The sequence below is a fragment of the Haliotis asinina genome, chromosome 6 (assembly GCF_037392515.1).
Source record: "Haliotis asinina isolate JCU_RB_2024 chromosome 6, JCU_Hal_asi_v2, whole genome shotgun sequence".
Taxonomy (NCBI): Eukaryota; Metazoa; Mollusca; class Gastropoda; order Lepetellida; family Haliotidae; genus Haliotis; species Haliotis asinina.
Window position 1 is genome coordinate 41,722,884 of NC_090285.1, and position 6,858 is coordinate 41,729,741.

Genomic DNA, 6,858 nt, shown 5'->3' on the forward strand with positions numbered 1-6,858 from the left:
ACGTAACGACCCGAGACATACGTTCAGCGGCTTTTCGAGGAGTTTCTTCTCCCCCTCTATATTGGCTCCCTGTTCAAAGGTAACACACCAGTCCTTATTGTTTTGTTTCTGTTTACTTGAGTCCACAAGATGGCGTCAAACTCAGTACTTTGTATGGTCATCATTGTCAGCAATTACTGCTCGGATAATACTTCCCCACTCTTTCTTCAATGATGTTCTCTTTTCTTCAGGAAACGCAAAAAAAAAGATCTGATGAGTGTAGTCAAGAGTATCACTGTACGAAATACCAACTTTGATATGAAAACATACTCACCGAGTGAGAAGAGGGTAAGAATAAAGTCTGTCAAAAAAGAAACTCACAGGTGAAAATTCAGTAATGTAAACACTTTATTTTATTTGTCAATAATAATAGAAATAATGACCGTACAAACATCAAATTTCACTTGGGTGATGTCAGCAGTCACTGTAACAAGGTACACATGAACCATGTTTCTGGAAACGTTACACTCGACGTACAGACGGCGTGAAAGTCAGTATCTGTTGTGACCGCCTTGAGCATTCAACACTGCTTGGCACCTCCTAGGCAAAAACATGATCAGTCTCAGAATCCGTGCTTGGGGTATCCTGGTCCATTCCTCCTGCAAGGCTTGAGACAGTTGCTGCAGTGTTTGAGGTTGAGGCTGACGTCGCAGGGACACTTTTATCAAGCTGGTCCCACAAATGTTCAATTGGATTCAGATCGGGTGATAACGAATTGCTGCCAGGTTTCCCCGGACGTGTACCAAATCACTCCTCATGTTGTAGGAAATGCCCCCCCCCCCCCCCCCACCATAACACTCTCCCCTCCTATTGATCCCAGTTCATTGTAGCGCCTCCATAAACGGGAAATAGTTGTATGAAGAACGTTAAAGTTCCATGTGACAGATGACTATGATTCGCCATCTTCTAGACGTCCGATGGCGATGTTCCTGTCAGCTGCACTTAAACTTGGCATTTTCAATTCGTCGCTGAATGTCGTTGCACGCTAATTGGAAAGTGTTCTATGCCTTCCTTATATACCCTGCATAGTGGTGCATAAATACAGCAATTTTCACATGCTTAGCGCGAAAAGTTTCATTTCCACGTGCAAATTTCATGAATCATATTAATTTCTCCTTCAAACATCACTATTTCGTGAAAAGATGTGTGTAAGCGATTTTTCATGGCCATGAAAATGATATCATCATGTCTGGTGAAAGAAACTAGGTTTGATTTGCATAAAAATACAATAAAGTGAATTTGAAATTTTATTTTCACCTGTGCGTTTCTTTTTTTGACAGAGTATATCATGTAACACATACTATACACGCAACCACTCAGGAACGTGAACTGAGCATTCCCGGAGAATGTGCAGCCCTGTTCTTGAAGAATGTTGTTTTGTTGAGGTTCTACAAAGTGTGATTATTTCATAAATCAGCACGGTAATCATAAGTGCGTCCATTACGGGACTAACATATCCATTGAGATCGACCAGCTGTTGAATGCAGTGTTTGGGTGGGATGCACGTATGAGGGTTGTCAAATTGTTCCGAAGGGAGTGCTAGAATCTACTTGAGGAACAGACCGTGCAGACCCGTCAAATTACCCCTCTGAACAAGAAACATAAAACTCGTAACACACAGCTCAAGTCAGAAAAGGGACTAACGTGGGACTATATATTGGTGGTTTATATACGTTTGAACTACATGCCTACAACATGAGTCTCACATGCCTACAACATGAGTCTCACATGCCTACAACATGAGTCTCACATGCCTACAACATGAGTCTCATTAACCAAGTCAGACAAGGACTTACTTTTCTGCCAATCCGAGCTTTTGTGTGTGAAAGTGAAAAGACTATGCATACATAAATTCCAATTTCTTGTTTCATCAGAAAAATGTATTTACCAATTGATTTTAATTTGAAAGTTTAACAAAAACGTATTTCTATATTGTATGTCGAGGTTTAGGCAGCATGTCGTTCTATACTCTTTACTTTAAAGACAAGCGTCCTCCACATCAAATTAGGTACTCACACTCAAGGTGTGTGTGTGTACGTGCGTGTGTGCGTGCGTGCGTGCGTGCGTGCGTGCGTGCGTGTGCATTCTTTATCTGGACAACTGTAATTCAGGTTGTATCTTACTTGTTAGAAGATGCTCGAATGTGGTCAAGGCCAGTTTTATAACCCCATACAATGATGCTATATTTACCGTCTTCATTTAATGATGCGTATGATGTACGTGTTATCGATGATATGGTGATATAGGATGTTTATATAGCGCACATATCCACGCACTAGTGCGTGCCGAAGGCGGTAGTATTTTCCCTTCGATCACTGGATGTCAATCTCAACAGCACATCGTATTTCAATCTCAACTCCCTGGGGAGTATACAACTATTGCTGCCACTTGGCTCACCGAGGCTCTCTCACCCTAACGAGGTACCCATTCACAGCTGGGTGGATTGGGACACGTATTCACAGTATTTTGTCGAAGTACACTGCACGTTGCTGTACCCGCAACTAGGTGTTTGCACGTTTAAATGTGACCACCATCTGGTCATATACCAACGGATTCGTGGGTTCTTTTAAGTGCACAGGGTTGTGTACTGTACACTAGGGGTTGTGACAACACTGAAAGAGTCTGCCCACAAAGTTGACTCCAAGGTTTCTACACCCGGTCACAGGTGGGCTCGATCCCGACACCTCAACCTCTCTGGTTCACTAGCCTGGCACCTTAGTCATCTCGCCCACCATGCACCATCGATACTATTGTTTGTAAGCCAGTGAATTATCATGCTCTGATTATATCTATTATCCTTGCCAATGTTATTGTGTAGTTCATCAAATAAATAAAAATCACATCCGTAGCCATGTTGCCACCTTCGTTCACAGTGAAGCCGTAAATCTGCTGCATATAGGACTGTACTCCAAGATATTAAAGTTATTTTCCTATTGCTTACAAGTGACGTCGTTCTTTGAAGAGTCGTATGTGAAACGCAGACATTGTCACTGATAAGCCACATGACTTTTGTAACAACATTTGAGATACCATGAAAACAAAGTAGTGTTTAAGGATTTGACTCTAGCTTGCTATCTGACCGCCTACTCATCCTGTGAAGGTCACGGGGTAGAATAGGCCTTCAGCAAACCATGCCTGCCATATAATATCATATGAAGAGCATAATAAGTTGAAGAGTGTAAAGGTGACAAAAACTATGCATTTAGAGCATATATTTAATCACTTCAAACAAATTGGGATATTTTGACCAAAACTTCGGGGCATTTTGACCAATATGGTGTGACATTTTGACCAGATTTGTTCAGTCGATTTGACTGGCACCCCATCAGAATAGGGCCAGTATAAGCGGCCATGTTGCTGAGTGCGGCGTAAAATTAAACCCACTTAACTCCCTCACCCGCTACATGCTGTCCGTTTGAAAAAGGAATAGATATGAATTTTCTATAGAATAACAGTACATGTGTCTGGCATGTACGTTGCATTTGATTATTGACAATTGTACATATATAACTGAGATGTAATACCGCGACTTGAATAGCATCTGATGGCTATATTTTTTTTTAACGAAAACCCAAACTCAGAATTACTCCCCTTGGATGAGCTCTCCGTGCACTTGTTGTAGCAACGAAACAAACCTCGATGACGAATATATTGTACGTCGTTCTGCTTTTCATACGTAAATTATTCCACAAAAGACCACATTTAGAGATGACAAGGAATTTACAGTCTTAGAAGAATTGTGAGTAGCCTGTTGAAAGAAATATTTCATAAAAAATGGGGCGATTTTATTATTTACTGATAAGGAGGCTGCAGCAAGGGAGGTAATTCTCATATTCAAGATGTTTACAAGCTGCATGACAGGAGATAGGTGTACATTTTGAACATGTTTGGGCAGCATGTCATCTCTTGACTAACTCTAATGGTTTTGCTGGAAGTACAATAGAACATCCTCTAAGGACTGAGGCATTGTTTTGGATCTTCATATTGCCAATGTTGTTGATTTAAATATTAGGTACAGCGCGGGTAGGTGTCAGTACGTGATACTCACAGGCGATCGAAGCATAGGTATAAGAACAGTAGTATAGGGGCATACCCTATGCATCGATCGCCTGTGGTGATACTGATAGATTTGTCGATAATTGTCAGTACGTGTATGCACTTTAATAGTTTATATAATATGGTGATCTATGAAGGGAATTGTGAATTTAAAAAAATATCTAAGAAAGAATACATGCATTATATCATTCAATCAGAGACCATATAATAAATCTATTATATGGTCTCTGATTCAATTTAATATATCCTATATAATATTTTATATCATCAAAAAAGTTAGTGTTTTGCTTCTGTACTCCTTAATTAAAATTTGATTGCATATATCTGAAAGCTTGCTGCAGACTGAATGCTTCCTGCAGGGCAGGGATTAAAAAATACCATTGTCCGTGGTCCGGGTGGAGTTGAATTCTCCCGTCGGACAAGTGTATATCCACATTTAACTTTACCATGGTACAGTATAGGCTAGCGAACAGTTATATCTGTGTTACAGTTATTGCCAATACAGCAGTATCATATGTATGCAGCTGTGTGCAATTACAATTTCAGTATTTTTGCCCCACAGGATCAGATAACAATAAAGGACTTCAAGAGCTAATTCTTCATAGTGGGTTGCATAAAAAAAAATTAAAGACAAAGTTATAAACCCATTATAAAAACATGAACTTTGTCAAAGAATGTCTAACGGCCTATATGATGGCAAGTTCACAAGTCATTCATTGTTTCATTCCGTATCAATCTATTGTAAAAGAAACATTCAAATAGTCACACAAACAATTATTTGAGGTTGTATTAACTCAGTGAATGGTGGAGTAATTTTGTAAATACCGCTAAAGTATGGTGATGACTGTTTGCTAGCCAGAAGTACCAAACTGCTGAAATCGTTTGATGATATATGTTTTTTTGATGATGAAATAGAAATATACTACCGACAGAAAATAAGGGAACCAAGAAATTGAATGTAGATGACTTTGACTGTGACAGGGTCCGTTATCGTGGCGTATCTCCCAAACGCAGCATCCAATGACAATGGAATTTCGCATAATGCATGCCCAGCACATGCTACACGTGCATACAGAAGTTAACTCCTGTAAATGTACTTGAGAAGTCGCAATCACTAATGCAATAGAGATTGACACTTACTGACAGAAATGCCTCCAAGGCAGTATCTCGGTGAAGCAACAAAATGGAGAATTGTGGGGATGATAGAGGTGGGGACATCATTATGTGAAGTTGCCCGGCAGATGGGTAAATCAAAAAGTGTAATTTCACGCCTGTGGGATAAGTACCGTCAAACGGGTGGGGTTGCAACGAGACCTGGGCGTGGTAGACCAAAATCAATGACACCACGACAGGATCGTCTCATTGCTCTACGCGATAGGTTTAAATCGGCCCCTGCCATCAATAGGGAATTCCGCACACTCACTGGAAGACGCATTTCAACCTCAACCGTTAAAAACCGACTCTATCAAGCTTGTCTGAAAGCAAGACGGCCTTTTAAGGGTGTCACCCTTTCAGCTCACCATAAGCGCCAAAGATTGGCATGGGCTAGGCAGCATCAGGGACGGGCTATGCGCCACTGGCGTTACACCATGTTCTCTGATGAGTCAAGGTTTTGCCTACGATTCACAGATGGCAGAAAACGTTGTTGGCGTCGGAGCGGGGAGTGATATGCCAGAGCAGCAATTCTTGATCATGATCGATATGGAGGTGATAGTGTCATGGTTCTGGGTGGGATTACACATGACAGACGATCAGATTTGGTCATCATTAACGGAGCCATGACTGGTCAGCGATACGTTGACCAAATATTGCGTCCTGTTGTGGCTCCATTGGCTAGAGTTATCGGCCGAAATTTTGTATTCCAAGATGATAATGCCAGACCACATCGGGCCCGAATTGTCTCCGCTTATCTCTGACAAGAAGGTATCCAGACATTGGACTGGCCCTCTAAGTCCCCAGACCTGTCCCCAGTTGAACATCTCTGGGATGTTCTTGGTCAAAGGGTGTACGCCAGGGACCCAGGACCCAGGACCCGCCAACCTGGCCCAGCTTGGTGCAGCTCTTCAAGAGGAATGGCGGGCAATACCACGGGCAACCATCCGGAAATTGATTAACAGCATGCCATCAAGGTGCCGTGAATGTGTTGCCCAACATGGTGGACACACCAGATATTGAACTTGACGCCTCAGATTGATTTAGTGGATATTTAAAGCAGTTTCAATTTCGCTATTATTTCATTAGTTCCCTTATTTCTTGTCGGTAGTATATAATTGCTACCAATTGATAGAGATTATTTGTAGAAGAAACCAAATTCTTGACTGTGGTCAAGTGAAATTAATGTTTGGTCAAGTGGATTTTGAAAGTTTACAGCAGTTTCAACACCTGCAGGGAAGTTATGCTTGTTACCCCCTTATTCTGTGGAATAGATATTTTAAAGTTCATTACAGACAAACTTTAAGGATAACATTCCTGCTTGACAGTGACAAGAATTTGCACACTTATAATAAAGAAGTTGTTATCTATATTGTTTATCTGTTTTATACTCCCCAGCTTTTAAAATGCCACTCAAAGATGATATTTAAGTTGTGTGCCATCATTACGATGGTGCATAGACACCATAATTTTGTCTTGACAATATGTTCAGTTAAAATGAATTTAGATATGACAAACAAATGCGAACAAAGCCAAAAGAAATATATACTGTACTTGGTCAAGCATGAATGATCAGCAAAATAGAGATTGTTAGTATCATGAGGATAATGT